Consider the following 17127-nt stretch of genomic DNA (forward strand, 5'->3'; position numbering starts at 1 on the left):
TTTGCCATAGTGACAGCTGTTAAGTTTGCCCCATAATGTGTGATATTCATTTTTATCAAGTCTATTTGTCTCTGAACTTGCCTTTCATGGATGAGGACCTAATTACCCTTAGATCCTGTTATTCTCTTGTCTTGTCTATGTCAGCTGCTCTAATGAACCCATGGTGACAGGAAAAAGATAATTAAGACCACTGGAGAGAAGGGGAAATAAATAGGAAGAATAAAAAGCTACCATGGACCATATAAATCTGAAAGTCAGATGTTTTAAGGGAATTGCTTTCTGTTTATCAGGACCTGATTTTCAGAGTACTCATAATTTTATTTTCTTGTGTATTTCTTTTCAGTTCTTTACATTTTTTGGCCTAATGAAAGGAACATGGACTAAAGAAACTAAGCAACTTACTTATTTCAGCCTCAGTTTCCTCATCTATAAAATGGAGGTAAACACACATTCAAAAAAGGTTGTTGTAAGGTGCAAATTGATTTATGTATATAAAGAACCTAGGGCAGAGAATGGAATGTAATACACACACATGTAAACAGATACATGCTTAGTTGGTATCAATGTTCATGGTCATTCATAGTCACCTAGTATTTAATATGGGTTACATATATAAATTTGGACAACCTGTCTAAAGAAAAAATAACTTTTATTAGCAAAGACCATATAGCCATAGACAAAGAATAATTTGAAGGATTAGTTCACTTCTTAATAAACAGATTAAAAAAAAAACAGCAAACCTGAAAATGCCACACTTCAAAATGGGAAGTTCTAATATTATTTCAGGTGACTTTCATTAAGTTCTGATAATTAAAAAACATAAATTAATACATATGGATGTCAAATCTAGGTCTAGGAAAGTTGAAGAAGACAATATAAGTGCTAATAAAGTTTTCACATCCTGAATTGATTTCCAGTAAAGTGAATTTTAAGCAAAATGCATCTTTTATTCATATTTCTCACTATTCATTCAGTGATATTTCCATTTGGTAAAAGATTTTTCAAGAGATATTGCTAGTGAATGCCAAAACAGGGGAAAGCTCTTTGCTTTAGATATAAACCTTTTCATGGCAATATCTATTTTATCTGCCTATTAAAGGTCTCTATATGCATGGGAATATTTAGTACATATACCACATAACAGTGAAAAGTCTCCAATTTATTTCAACCAAAGCTACCACCTTGTTTCTTTTTAGAAATGAAATACATTATTTGCTAAGGCGTCTAGGACTAACCATGTGATGGTGTGAAAGTTACATAACAACAAACCACTCATGTTCCTCATTGGCAAAACAAGATCAGACTAGATGTTTCTCTATACCCATCCAAACTTTTTTCACATTTATTAAACAGATATTAAACAATTAGTTACTCAGTATATAGTATTGAACAAGGAGTCAGAAGAGAGAGAGAAAGGAAGAATTTATGCCCCTTCCACAAAGAATTTACCATCTGTCAGATACATCATCATGGCAGCCAAGCTCTGGTTCAGTCTTCTTCCCATAAAAGAATGAAGTTGTGTCCCAGAGCCTTAGCACTTTCATTAACCATGTATGACCATCTCATAAATTGACAGCAGATGAGAGTGTGGGCATAATTTACCTTCACTCATCACTACTACTGGGAAAGAAGGGCAGTGCCTTCTTCCCCCTAAAAGACATTTTTGTTTTCTTTGCAAAACAGAGATCACAATACTTCTGACATACAACTAATGCTTCAGATATTTGAATCCAGTTTAAATAATCACACTTAAATTACTTGATTCTCACACTGGACCAGCTTCCCTGGGGAGTATCTTGCTTCTAAGTCTCTAATTGCAGCAGTTTGGGAATAGCACTGACTTTCAGGCAGAGGTCTGAATTATAACTCCTATAATTCAGCTGCAGTGTTTGCCTGCAGTTTAATTTCACCTTTCTTATTTCTGAAGTTTATGATAACCTTGCTTTTCTTTTTTATTCACTGCTTAACACATCTGAAATAACGAAAGACGAAGGCTATACTTTCATTCCCCAAACTTTAATTTCTCCAACTTTCAAAGTTGAGTTTTAAAATTAAAATGTCTTGTTATTTTTCTACCACGTAATGCAGAGTGCTTTTTATTCACAGCTTTAGAGAAGTTACCATTATTTTACCTTCCTTACTTTGTCTTTGAAATCCCCTAAATGCCCTTGCAATTTCATACGGGCATAAGACTAAAGTAAAATTTGAAGTATAAGCATCCTCTCTGCTGATCTTGAATATCCAGGGAGTTTCTATTGTGTGGCACAAAAATCTTAATTTATTGCATATTTCTATTTCTGGGAAAATACTAACTCTAATGGAACAACATAGAAATATCAAGTAAATATTTGGGGCTGGGGAGGCTGTATCATTAATATTCCTCTATTTTACATTTATCAGTTTTATTTAAAATTGGAATTAATGCAATAATAATGAAAATATGAAGCTTCAAAAGGAGAAGAATCAAGCTACCTATTAATGTCACAGAAACCTGATAATGACTTTTATGTAACAAAATACACAAAAAAGTTGTTTTACAAATTTAATAGTATCTAATATGGTTACTGCATTCTTATCATTTCCTCTTAAAGAGTCTGTTCTGTCATTTTCTTTGTTTCATTTTATATACACTTTTATATGTATATACATATGCACAAATGATGTGTATTTGTGTATATATATATATGTACACCCATACATATTTCTACCAATGTTCTTTACCATTCACTGTCTACTCTCTCCTCAGTGCAGTTCTTACCTTTGCATATAACCCAACCTACTACTCACCAAGCTCAAGATATGGAGATGTGTTGAGCTCTTAAAGGGCTTATGTCTCATCCACGATAATTTGTTGGTGAAACACAGACATACGTAGCATTAGCATTCACTGTCAGACATTGAGATACAAAAACTAATACTAACCTATTTTTTGGAACACAAAACAATGCACAAACTTCCATTATACTGACTGTTCAGTTGTCACCAGAGATTCAAATATATATAGAAAAAAAAGTGCTATTGCAGATAAAAAGACAGATAAAAGGGACATTGCAAACCAAAAATTGGAAGAATGTCTCTCTTTTTTGTAAGATAACTTCTTTCTGACCTCTTACCTTGTCTGTAATCCTCAAGCCATCTGTCCTCTCACATCAGTTTTCCCCCCACACACAGAAAGAGATAAATGAGATCCACATTCTTTTTCTTTTAAATTTGCCTGATGGAATTCAATTGAAATCATAATTGAAGTTCAGACATCTCTTAAAATACAGAACAAAACCACTCTTTGAAGTATGATTATAAAATAATAGTCTTAGATTTTAAACTTTAATTTTACTTATTACATTGTAAATTTGGTTCCATACTCTATAATATTCAAACTGTGGAAGTCATAAATAGAAGTAATAAATAGTAATAAAGAGGTAGCTCAAATTTAAAAAAATAGTCCATCTTTTATTTTTATAAGATTTATAGTATCAAACTTCTGCCAAAACATTCCATAAGGAGTTTCATGTTTTGGCATAAGTCACAGTTAAAACAGTTACACTGATATACAAATTTTCAGTATCAATCAACTTATGAAATACAGATGTGACATTTTTGTTCTCAGAATCTCCCAGGGGCAAAATTAAGCTACACCTGAGACCATCAAGAGACCGCAACACAGTGACTAATGCACTTTACCACTGATATGTCACAATGGACCATGTTATCCTTCTACAAGTTTACCTCAGCACTAAATGCCCTTCTCTAAGCTCTAAACCTGGAGACTTCCCCTTACTCACCAAATTAATGCCTAATCTAATTTGATCAAAGAATAATTCCAAAACACATTATTCAAGTAAAGTCTTACACCATACCACACAAAGATAATGAAATTTTAAAACAGAGAAAATATCCTCATTCTACTTTAATACAAAGACTACCAATCAGACAAGGAGCCCATCTAAGAATCATACAAAATCAAAATAAAGGATTTGCCTACAGGACCAAGTCACCATACAAATTTCACATCACCACTACGCCTCTGTGCTTGGCCCAGAGAATGTAGAAATTTCTGTTCTCTGATATTACACCTACCAAAAGATTGCAGTCTTTCAAATGACATTGTTCAAATCAATCTTATGACCTAACAAAAGATTGCAGTCATTCAAATGACATTGTTCAGAACACTGGCCTGCAAGTTTCCTCACCAACAATTTAACACATGGTCCTAAATGGACACATATCACATCAGCTCCCAAGTCATTAGGGTAGGATTTTTCAACCCTGGCACTGTTGACATTTGGGCCAGATAATTTTTCATATTGCATTTTAGGTTGATTATCAAGATCCCTGGCCTCTACCATTAGTGCCAGTAGTACCTCCCTGTACCTAAGTGTGCCAACCAAAAATGTCTTCAGACACTGCCAAATGTACGCAGGATTGTGATAGACAGCATGCGCCAAATCGTCCCTGGTTGAGAATCACTCCATTAGCTAAATTGGTCACATGGTCTAACCTAAATATTTGAAGCCAAGAAATGCAATTCTACCAATATATCTCATAGGCAAGGAAGTGGAAATACTTCATGACTATTTCAAGAACTATTTAAACACAACAATGATTCTCAAATTCTAGTGCTCATAAAAATCACTCCAGGGATGCCTGGGTGGCTCAGTCAGTTAAGTGTCCAATTCTTGATCTCTGCTCAGGTCATGATATTGCAGTTCGTGAGATCAAGCCCCATGTCAGGTTCCGTGCTGATAGTGTGATGCCTGCTTGGGATTCTCTCTCTCTCTCTCTCTCTCTCTCAAAATAAATAAATAAACATTTTTTTTAATTCATTCTAGCAAATTTTTTTGTTTTAAATACTCTGGTGCCAGCTTTAGGGATTCTAATTCTCTAAACACAGGTAACTGCTTAAGTAGCACTGAAGATGACATCATTAGATGGAATCAGGCAGAGGACCTCACTCTGACTCTTACAGGACCTGGTTAAGGACAGTTAACAACATTTCAAAGAGAAGGAACTAGAGATTGATATATCAGCATCTACTGCATAGCCTTTAGAACTTTTATTATGTATAGTGAATATATTGTTTATTCATTCAACAAATATTTATTTAGCATGTATTTCAGCCTAGAAACACTGCAGTGAACAAAACCCACAAATTTCTCTACCTTCATCAATTGCATGTTAGTAAATTTAAAAATTCTCAACATTTTCTTCCTTCCCTACTTCCTTCTTTCCATCATTTTTCTTTCATTTCTTTGCTTTTTTTCTTGATTTTATGAAGTCCCAAAAATAGATTTTATTGAGAGATTAGTCCATGTAAATACATGGTAGACTCTGTATGAATAATTGGATTTAAGTAACTGTGATTTCTTTTTATTTATTTTGTATATTGCTATATCCTCTTTATGTCCCAAATTAATTAAAAACTGCTTTTCTTATTGTTTTTTCTTTGAAAGAGTAAGCTTTTAGATAAGTTAACATTTCTTTAATTTTCTTTTAAAGGCATTGAATTTTTTCTGAATTGTTTTGACTATAATCCTATTTCTGTTCACAGATTAAATGACATTATTTTATATACTTTTTTGTAATTTTAATTTTCCCTTTCTTTTAAGAATTATTTAAGAAATAAGGGGGTGGCTGGGTGGCCCAGTCGGTTAAGAATTATTTAAGAAATTTGCATTTCATTTGCAGGTGGTTATATCTATTATTTATTTTTCTTGGTGTTGTGAAAAATTCCTACTTAATTGATTTAAGATCAGAAAATGTTTTCTATAATATTCCTAGATTTTAAATTTATAATATCGATGGTCAATTCAATTTTTATAAATATTCCATGGGTAGTTGAATTGATGACATAGTCAAAAAACCTTATTGTGGTTCATTTAATTTCTTTAGTTTCTGATATTAATCTCTGTTGACATTTGTATCTCTGTGTATGCATATGTATATTAGGGTTTTCTCCTTTTTTCATCATCAATCAGTGATTTAGCTTCGATCAAGAGAGGAGCCTAGATGGCGAAGTAAGAGGACCCTAAGCTCATCTCCTCCTCCCACAAATACAAATAGATAATACATCAGCATAAATACCCCAGAAAATGACTGGAAGATTGGCAGAACAAACCACAACTAAAAGTAGAGAAGAGGCCACATCAAAGAGGGTCAAAAGTGCAGAGACATGGCGCAGAGCAAAATGGACCACAACAGTCTGGGGCGGGGAGGGGGGGGGTAGGAAGCACTGGGCATGAAGAAGGGAGTGAAACAGACTAGCATACCAGGACACCTGAATGGAGAACACAAATCCCCAATCCCCGTAACATCATTTAGCTTTGAAAGCAAGAGAGGACAAATTTCATGAGGTCTTACAACCAGCAGGACTTAAAATCTAGAATTTTAAATATCAGTGGGGTTGGTTCTGGAAGGGCCCCAGAGGGCCATGGGAGAAGTGTGCCCTTAAAGAGATAGCAGACAAACAGCCTGTGGAGTTAGAGTATAGAAGCAGCAGCTTGAAAAACACATAGGGCATATGAGAGTGAGAGCTATTTACTCATCTCAGATCGTGTTGTGGAGTGACAGAGATCACAGGAAGACCCCTCCAGGGACAAAGGAGCTGGCTGGTACCATTTTCCACCCTTGACCTTCAACATAAACACAGGGCTATCTGCAGGAACCAGAATGGTGGCAACATTCACTACCTAACTTGTGTATACCAAGCCCCACCCCTCCAACCTTTGGCAGATGTGCTCCACACAACAGGTCTCCTCCCCAAGAAGACTGGCACAAACCTTGCCAACACTGTATCTTTCACTCAGTGCTTTCAGGAGCTTGGTCCCAGTAGCAACAGCAGCTGCTGTGGCAATGGTGATGGGCCCTACAGAAGCCCTTGTTAGGGGCACCTGGGTGGCTTAGTCGGTTAAGCGTCCGACTTTCGCTTAGGTCATGATCTCGCGGTTCATGGGTTCGAGCCCCGCGTTGGGCTCTGTGCTGACTGCCAGCTCAGAGCCTGGAGCCTATTTCAGAGTCTGTGTCTCCCTCTCTCTATGACCCTCCCCTGCTCACGCTCTCTCTCTCTCTCTCTCTCTCTCCCCTAGAAATAAATAAAAACTTTTAAAAAAAAACCTGTACTCCCCCCACTATGCAGCCCCCATCCTTGTAGAAGAAGCTGTAGGTCTCATTTCACAAGTAGACCAAAGCACACCTTGTTAAAACTGTGTGCCCCATCCCAGCTTTAGACCAAACACTACCCATAAAAGGCAAAGAGAGCCTCTGCAGACAACTAGACTGAGGGAAAAGGCAGCCAGGACACAACAACAGTAGAACACATGCATCACATATAGAGACTTTCCCTGAAACACCAGGCTCTAGGGAATAGGGAAATTTCACTGCAAGGTACCACAAGAACTCTTCTTTATAAGGCAATTACTTTCAAAAAAAAGAGATATAGCCGACTTTCTTAATACACAGAAATAGACACAGAGAGATAGACCAAATGAGGAGACATAGGAATATGTCCCAAATTAAAATACAAGATAATAGCACAGCAAGAGACCTAAGCAAAACAGATATAAGGATAAGAACAGATAGAGAATTTAAAGAAATGATCATAAAGATACTCACTGGACATGAGAAAAGAGTGGAGAACATTGGTGAGGTCCTTAACAAAGAGATGAAAAAGAACCAATCAGAGATGAAGAACATAATAAGTGAAATTAAAAATACATGTGTGGAATAAATAGCAGACTAGAGGAAGCAGACGATCAAATGAGCAACCTGGAAGACAGAATAATGGAAAGTAATCAAGCTGAGTAGGGGAGAAGAAAAAAATTATGCAAAATGAGAATAGACTTATGGAACACAGTGACTTACTGCATCAAGCATAATAATGTTCACATGATAAGGTTTCAGAAGAAGAGAAAAGAGAGCAGAAAATTTAAGAAATAATAGATGAAAACTCTCTAATCTGGAGAAGAAAACAGATATCCAGTTCCCAGAGGCACAGAGATGAGGTAAAAAATCAGCCCAAGGAGGTCCACACCAAGATATACAGTAATTAAAAGGTCAAAAAGTAGTGATAAAGAAAGGATTTTAAAAGCATCAAGAGAAAAGAAGACAGTTACATACAAGGGAAACCCCCATAAGGTCATCAGCAGATTCTTAAAAAAAAAGATTGGGAGCCAGAAGAGAGGAAGAAGATATATTCAAAGTGTTAAAAGGGGGGAAAATCTGCAGTCAAAATACTCTTCAGCAAGGCTATCATTTAGAATAGAAGGAGAAATAAAAATTTTCTCGGACAAACAAAAGCTAAAGGCATTCATGACACTAAACCAGTCACACACACACACACACACACACACACACACACACACACACACACAAAATGTTAAAGGGAACTCTCTGAGTGGAAAAACCACAAGTAAGAGTATGAAAAGTAGGAACCAAAAAGGAGTAACATTAAGTATATCTGTAAACATAAGTCGAGGCATTCACAAATAAAACAATGTAAAATATTATACCATATACCTAAAACATGATGGTGGGGAGAGAAAGCAAAGAATGTGTTCAAACTTAAGCAACCATGAACTTAATATAGATTGCTATATGTAGAAGATATTATATCACAAACTTAATGATAACCACAAATAAAAAACTAGTAACAGATATGCAAGAAATAAGGAGAAAGGAATTCAAGTATACACTAAAGAAAGCAAGCAAGCAATGAAAGGGGAAAAAAAAAGAAAAAGGATCAGAGGTAAACTACAAAAACAACCACCAACAAGAAACAAAATGGCAATAAATGCATACCTATCAATAATAACTCTGAGGGGCGCCTTGGTGGCTCAGCCAGTTAAGCATCGACTCTTGGTTTCAGTTCAGGTCGTAATCTCAAAATTTGAGATTGAATCCCACATCAGGCTCCATGGTGATAGTGTGGAGCCTGCTTGGGATTCTCTCTCTCTCTCTCTCTCTCTCTCTCTCTCACTCACTCACTCTGCCTCTACCCCTCCAACATTATCTCTCTTTTTCTCTCAAAAATGAATAAACTTTAAAAAAGTAAAATAACAATAGCTTTGAATGTAAATGGACTAAATGCTCCTATCAAGAAAAAAAAATAGGAATACAGAGTGGATTAAAAATAAGACCCATCTATATGCTGCCTACAAGAGACGCATTTCAGATCTAAAGACACATGCAGATTAAAAGTGAAGGGATGGAGGGCTGCCTGGGTGGCTCAGTCGGTTGAGTGCCCAACTTCCGCCCAGGTCATGATCTCATGGTCCATGGGTTAAAGCCCTGCATCGGGCTCTGTGCTGACAGCTAGCTCAGAGTCTGGAGCCTGCTTCAGATTCTCTGTGTGTGTGTGTCTCTCTCTCTGACCCTCCCCTGCTCACGCTGTCTCTCTCTCTCTCTCTCTCAGAAATAAATTTTAAAAAATAAGTGAGGGGATGGAGAAACATTTATCATGCAAATGGATGCCAAAAGAAAGCAAGATAGCAATATTTACATTGGAACAAAATAGACTATAAAACAAACACTGTAACAAAAAACAAAGAAGGACACTATTTAATGATAAAGAAGACAATCCAACAAGAAGATACAGCAACTGTAAATATTTATGCACACACTATGTGAGCACCTAAATACATAAGTAGTTAATAACAAACATAACAGAACTAAACAATAGTCAATAATAATAGAATAATAGTAGAGGACTTTAACACCCCCTTTACATCAATGGACAGATCATACAAAACAGAAAATCAACAAGGAAACAGCTTTAAATGACACACTTGACCAGATGGATTTAACATATATTCAGAACATTCAATTCTAACACAGAAGAATACACATTCTTTTCAAGTGCACACAGAACACGCTCCAGAACAGATCACGTATTGGGCCACAGAGCAAGTCTCAACAAATTTGAAAAGACTAAAGTCATACAATGCATCTTTTCTGAACACAGTGCTATAAAACTAGAAACCAATCACAAGAAAAATCTGGAAAGAGCACAAATACATGGAGATTAAATAACATGCTACTAAAAAATGAATGGGTCAACCAAAAAAATCAAACAAGAATTCAAAAATTACATGGCGAGAAATGAAAATCAAAAGGCAATGGTCCAAAATCTTTGGGATGCAGCAAGAGTAGTTCTAAGAGGGAAGTTCATAGCAATACAGACATACCTTAAGAAGTAAGAAAAATCTGAAATAAACAAGTAATAGAGCTATAAAAAAAATAAAATAAAAACCCCAAAACAGCATAAGAAAGGAAATAATAAAGTTAGAGCAGAAATTAATGATATAGAAATTTAAAAAAAAAATAGAACAGACCAATGAAGCCAGCAGCTGCTTCCTTGAAAAGATCAACAAAATTGATAAACCTCTAACCTGACACATGCAGTGAGAGAGAGAGACAGAGAGAGACAGAGAACTCAAATAAACAAAATCACAAATGAAAGAGGAGAAATAACCATCACAGAAATACAAATGATTGTAAGAGTCTATTATGAAAAATTACATGTCAACAACTTGGGTCACCTAGAAGAAATGAATTCCTAGAAATATATAAACAACCAAAACTAAAGCAGCAATGATATAGATTCAGTAACCAAAAAACTCCCAATAGACAAAAGCCGAGGGCCAGATAGTTTCTGAGGTGAAATCTATCAAACATTTAAAGAACAATTAATACCTATTATTCTCAAACGATTTCAGAAAATGGAAGAGGAAGGAAAACTTACAAATTCATTCTATAAGGCCAGCATTACCCTGTTATCAAAGCCAGGTAAGACACCACAAAAAAAAGAGAGAGAGAGAGAAACAGAGAGAATGAGAACTACAGGCCAGTATCTCTGATGAACATAGGTGTGAAAATCCTCAACAAACTATTGGCAAACCAAACACAGCAATACATGTAAAGACATCATTCACCACTATCAAGTAGGATCTATTCTCAGGATTCAAAGGTGGTTCAATATTCACAAATCATAGAAAGGATAAAAAGCATATGATCATTTCAATAGATGAAGAAAAAACATTTGACAAAGTAAAACATCTATTCATGATTAAAACCCTCAACAAAGTAGGTCTAGAGGGAACATACCTCAGCATAATAATTGTCTTATATGAAAACCTACAGCAAACATCATACTCAATGGGAAAAAACTGAGAGCTTTTTTTCTCTTAAGGTTAGGAATAAAACAGAGATGTCCATTCTTATCACTTTTATTCAGTGTAGTTCTGGAAGTCCTAGCCACAGCAATTAGACAACAAAAAGGTTGGGGGGTGGGGTGGGAAGACACCCAACTTGAAAAGAAAGAAGCTTTCACTATTTGCAGATGACATGATACTACATACAGAAAACCTGAAAGACTCCACCAAAAAAACTACTGGAACAGATAAATGAATTCAGTAAGACTTTAGGATACAACAGCAATATATGGAAATCTGCTGTATTTCTGTACACTAATAATGAAGCAGCAAAAAGAAAAATTAAGAAAACAATACCATTAACAATTGCACCAAAAATAATAAAATACCTAGGAAAAAACCTATCCAAAGAGGTAAAAAAGCTGTACTCTGAAAACTATAAAACACCGATGAAAGAAATTCAAGACAGGGCAAAGAAATGGAAAGATACCCCATGCTCATGGATTGAAAGAATATTGTTAAAATGTCTATATTACCCAAAGCAATCTACAGATTTAATGCAATCTCTATCAAAATACAAATAATATTTTTCACAGAGCTAGAACAAACAATTCTAAAATTTGTATGGAACCATAATAGTAATAACCCTGAAAGACCAAAGCAATCTTGAAAAAGAAAAACAAAACTGGAGGTATCACAGTTCCAGAATTCAAGTTATATTACAAAGCTGTAGTCATCAAAACAGTATCATACTGGCACAGAAACAGACACATGGATCAAAAGAACAGAATAGGAAGCCCAGAAACAAACCCCAAATTATATGGTTAATCTTTGACAAATCTGGAAAAAATATCCAATGGGACACAGTATCTTCAATAAATGGTGCTGGGAAAACTGAACATAAACATGCAAAAGGATGAAAATGGACCATTTTCTTACACCATACACAAAAATAAACTCAAAATGGATTAAAATGCATTGATACCTGAAGACATAGAAATCCTAGAAGATAGCATAGACAGTAATTTCTCTGACACTGGTCATAGCAACACCTTTCTAGACAAGTAGTGTGAAGCAAGGGAAACACAGCAAAAATCAACCCCTGGGACTACACCAAAATAAAAAACCTCTGCATAGTAAAGAATATAATCAACAAAACTAAAAGACTGGGTGGCTCAGTCGGTTAAGCATCCAACTTTGGCTCAGGTCATGATCTCACAGTTCGTGGGTTCGAGCCCCATGTCGGGCTCTGTGCTGACAGCTCAGAGCCTGGAGCCTGTTTCAGATTCTGTGTCTCCCTCTCTCTCTGCCCCTCCCCCAGTCATGCTCTGCTCTCTACCTCAAAGTAAATACTAAAACAAAAAAAAATTTTTAAGAAAACAGTTTTTACTTCACTTATTACTTTTTCTGTTTTTACTATTTTTATCTCCATCAAAGATTTCCTCTAACTCACCTTATTGGTCCTATTCACACTTCTTGAGTCAGATCATCTTTTTGTTATTATTTTATTAATATTAGCATTTAAGTGAATAAAATTTCGTTTGAATATTGTTTTGTAATGTTTAAATCATAATTATTCTCCATACATTTTTGTCTTTCCTTTTAGAGTTAAAAGAGAGGTTTTGTTTTCTTTTTTCTTTTTTTTATATTTTTATTTATTTCTAGGAGAGAGAGAGAGAGAGAGACAGCGTGAGCAGGGGAGGGTCAGAGAGAGAGGGAGTCACAGACTGAAACAGGCTCCTGGCTCTGAGCTGGCAGTCAGCACAGAGCCCGACATGGGGCTCGAACCCACGAACCGCGAGATCATGACCTAAGCGGAAGTCGGACGCTTAACCGACTAAGCCACCCAGGCGCCCCTTGTTTTCTTTTTTCTACAGTGAAAAGAACTTTTGTTTTATAATTTTGTTCTTGAGTTCTAATATTACTGCAGCATGACTAGTGAATGTCATCTCTTCTATTAATACCTTTTTGAGTTTGATAAGTTTTTCTTTGTGGCCTGTTTTGTGTTTTTAAGTCCTTAAATATTTTCTGTATTTAGGGAATAGAGATGGACATTATCTGAGTTGTTTCCTTTTTTTAAAAATGTTTATTTATTTATTTACTTATTTTGACAGAGAGAGAGAGAGAGAGCAAACAGGGGAGGGGCAGAGAGAGAGGAGGGAGAGAATCCCAAGCAGGCTCCAAGCTCAGCACGGAGCCCCATGTGGGTCTTGATCTCACAGCTGTCCTCAAGTTGTGAGATCAAGGCCTGAGTCAAAATCAAGGGTCAGATGCTGAGCTGACTGAGCTACTCAGGCACCCTCCCCCTTTTTTTCTTTTGCAAGATTAAAATATTTTCTATTGTCTTTATATTGGAATAAGAGTTTGTCAAGTATAAAATTATTGGGGAGCACTTATTTCCTTGAGGACATCGCTCTAATACTTCTAGATCCAAACGGTATAACAAAAACTCTGAAAACTAAACACACATTGAGATCATCATCCACAAAAGGAGAGATAAAACTTAAAATTCAAACCTAAAGTAATAGTTATCTACCACATAAAAGATCAATAGTCTCTCCAGAGTATGTTAATGGACCAAAGTCTCACAACACATTATTCAAAATGTCCAAACATAGGGGCGTCTGGGTGGCTCAGTCAGTTAAGTGCCTGACTTCGGCTCAGGTCATGATCTCACGGTTTGTGGGTTCAAGCCCCACATCGGGCTCTATGCTGACAGCTCAGAGCCTGGAGCCTGTTTCAGATTCCGTGTCTCCCTCTCTCTCTGACCCTCCTCTGGTCACACTCTCTCTCTCAGAAATAAATAAAACATTAAAAAAATGTTTTTTAAAATGTCCAAACATAATCCAAAATTATCAACACAAAAAGAACCATGAATATATAACCAACATTCCAGGGAAAATAAAATTAATAGGTGCCAACAGCAAGATGACACAAAATGCTGGAACTATCAGGAAAACATTTTAAAATAGCCCTTACACCCATGGTCATTACAGAAATGTTAAATACTATTGAAATCTATAAAAAAAAAAAAGAAACTTTCTTCAGAGGAAAAGTAATTATAAAAAGTAACAAATAAAAATATGAGAAGTAAATACACAAGTCTGACCTTAAAATGGAGCTTCAAAATACATGAAATAAAAACCAATAGAAAGAACAAAAGAAAATGAAAACTCCACAATTATAATTGGAAATATTAGCACGCCTTTGGCTATAATTATTAGAATAAGTAGACCAAAGGTCAAAAAGGATATAGAAAACCTGATCAACAGTATCAATCAACTTGTCCTATTTGATATTTATAAAACATTGTATCTAATGACAAAAAAATACACATTATTTTCTATTGCAATTAGATATTTAACAACATCAGCCACATTCTGGCACTATAAAAAGGCATATAAATAAATGCATGAATGAATGAATATATGAATGAATAAAACCTTAAAAATTTTAAAAGAATTTTAATGATTGAAAATATGTATCATTTTGTATATAAATTTGGCTGAAGAGAGAAATTAAACTAAGTATTAAAAATAGAAAGATATTTAGAAAATGTCCCACATATATGAAAATTTTAAAACACATTTCCAAATGGCTCATGGATAAAACTGAGTCTCAAAGGAATTAGAAAATGTTTTGGAGTGAATAAATGAAAATAAAATATATCAAAATTTGTGTGATACAGCTAAAACATTTATAGCATTAAATGCTCACATGAGAATTAAAAACAGTCTCAAAAACAATCTAAGTTTACACTAAACTAGAAAAATAAGAAAAAAAATGAACACAATAAGCAGAATGAGTGTTAACCTTCTCTGTTCCAACAAGTTTTTTTTCTGTATTATGAATGTTCTTACCTCATATCTGGAACTTACTGGTACTATCCTGTGTTCATTCTTGACATGTAAACAGAAAACAAGATGAGTTTACTATAAAGGATAATACTTTTGTTGGGGAATAAAACTTTTTTCTTTACTCCTCTAGATTCTTTTGACTTTTATTAATTAAAGTAACAGAAGACAGATTAACAGGAGAAAACAGATTTCATTACATACATTCTGAAATACGATACCCACAGGCAGTCAGGCAATTGAGGCTTATATGGAATCCTGAGAATTAGGGAAGGGAACAGGGATCTGAGACTTCAAAGGCAAGAAAGACATTTAGATAAGAGTAAATGTGTGGTGGAGTGCCTGGGTGGCTTAGTCGGTTAAGCGTCCGACTTTCGCTTAGGTCATGATATCGCGGTTTGTGGGTTCAAGCCCCGCGTCGGGCTCTGTGCTGACTGCCAGCTCAGAGCCTGGAGCCTATTTCGGAGTCTGTATCTCCCTCTCTCTCTGACCCTCCCCTGCTCACGCTGTCTCTCTCTCTCTCTCCTAGAAATAAATTTAAAAATATTAAAAAAAAAAAAAAAGAGTAAATGTGTGGTAAGCAAATGTCGGCCCCTGTCCTACAGAGACCCTGGGACCCTGAGAGCCATGTTACCACCAGACCCTGCAGAACTTCCTCAGCTCACCACCCCTAGTCCATATTCTTTGTAGGTATCATCTCTGGTGAGAGCTCTCTTCCTAAACCAGGCCTCCTCTCTCAATCTGTGTAGGCAGTTAAGGGGCAAGTAAAAGCTTTTCCTGAGTATTCTGTACTTTGACTGACTTCAGCTCAAAGTACTCCACACTGCCAAAGTGGCACATTTGGAATAGGATCATTCTGAACACTTTCGTTTTGAAATAGTAAAACCCATTCTGCCAAGGTTAAGAAGTTTTCAAGATAATCAAACATTCACAAAAGGGAGTCTTCCAGTGACTCAAAAGTCATCATCAGAGCAAAATTTTATAACTAATAAAGCATTCGGCTGTCCTATACTTGGCTAAGTTGAATGATCCGATCTTAAAAAATAAAAATCCGAGCCATTAAATTTTATTTTATCCAAAACTAGGAATATGGAAGAGAACAGAAATTTTCTTATGAAATTTTACTTTTGTGGTTTTTGTATTTTAAGGATTTCCCAAAACTTGACCTCTTGGGATGATTTGCCTTAATCTCATGACATACATATAAGAAGCCACATTGAGGGATAAAATTCTACCAGGTTTTTAAAATCCATTTTCATTAAAAGAAATTTTGTGCTTAAAAAACTATGAAGAATTATAATCCTGAGTTTTAACCCTTACAGTTGAGAATTCTACTTCACCATATATACAGCAAAAACATTCCATAGCCAGGCTCAGTTTTTCAGAAACAATTAAAAATCATACATTCATTAATAAATTTCAACTCAATTTTCTGTAGTTCTTTTCATGATGTGCTTCACTTCATTAATTTTGTATCCATTCATTCAATAAATCTATCTTTAGTAACTGTAATATTCCAAGCACTGTCTCTGATCAGTAATAGAATAAAGATATCAGTTTAGTGAAGACTGGTAAATGCAACAACAAATGTAAGCACTCTGCTATTGTGTAACACATGAGAGTCTTAGGAAGCATGGAAAAATAACACCTACCACACTGCGTGGGTTGGGGAATTCTTCTCAGGAGGGATATGTAGGTTGAGTTATTATATGATGAAAAGGATTCAAGAAGCTGAAGAAGCTTGGACAGGACTTTCTGGGAGGAGAGAGGATTACATACAAAAGACACTGAGGCTTAAGAAGACATGACTTTGAGCACTGAGTTATGTACAGAATTGTTGAATCACTATGTTGTACACCTGAAACTAATATAACACTGTATGTTAACTATACTGGAATAAAAATAAAAATAAATAAATGTGCCCCAAAATCCAAATAAACAACAAAAAAAATACATAAAAAACAAAAACAAGACAGACATGACTTTGAGAGAACTATCGGCACATGGTTTAGCAATACTAGAGCACAGGGCAGGACAGATGGACAAAGGTCAGATCAAGGTAGGAAAAAGACTTAGATTTTATCCTGAAGGTCATGGGAGACAATGGAAAACTTTTATAAAGAAAAGGA

The 17127-nt window shown here is 35.5% G+C and overlaps 1 long non-coding RNA gene across 1 annotated transcript in view; it reads right to left on the bottom strand.

Moving 5' to 3' along the window:
* LOC144224848 (uncharacterized) overlaps positions 1-16749 on the bottom strand; it is a 31757-nt gene extending 15008 nt beyond the window's left edge. The window contains exons 1-3 of the long non-coding RNA XR_013333158.1: positions 16651-16749; positions 15005-15043; positions 3114-3214 (exon numbers count right to left, since the gene is read on the bottom strand). This is a non-coding gene — a long non-coding RNA (uncharacterized LOC144224848). The remainder of the gene's footprint in view (positions 1-3113; positions 3215-15004; positions 15044-16650) is intronic.
* Positions 16750-17127: the final 378 nt, after the last annotated feature.

This window comes from Crocuta crocuta, unplaced genomic scaffold (assembly GCF_008692635.1).
Source record: "Crocuta crocuta isolate KB4526 unplaced genomic scaffold, BGI_CrCroc_1.0 scaffold112, whole genome shotgun sequence".
Lineage (NCBI taxonomy): Eukaryota > Metazoa > Chordata > Mammalia > Carnivora > Hyaenidae > Crocuta > Crocuta crocuta.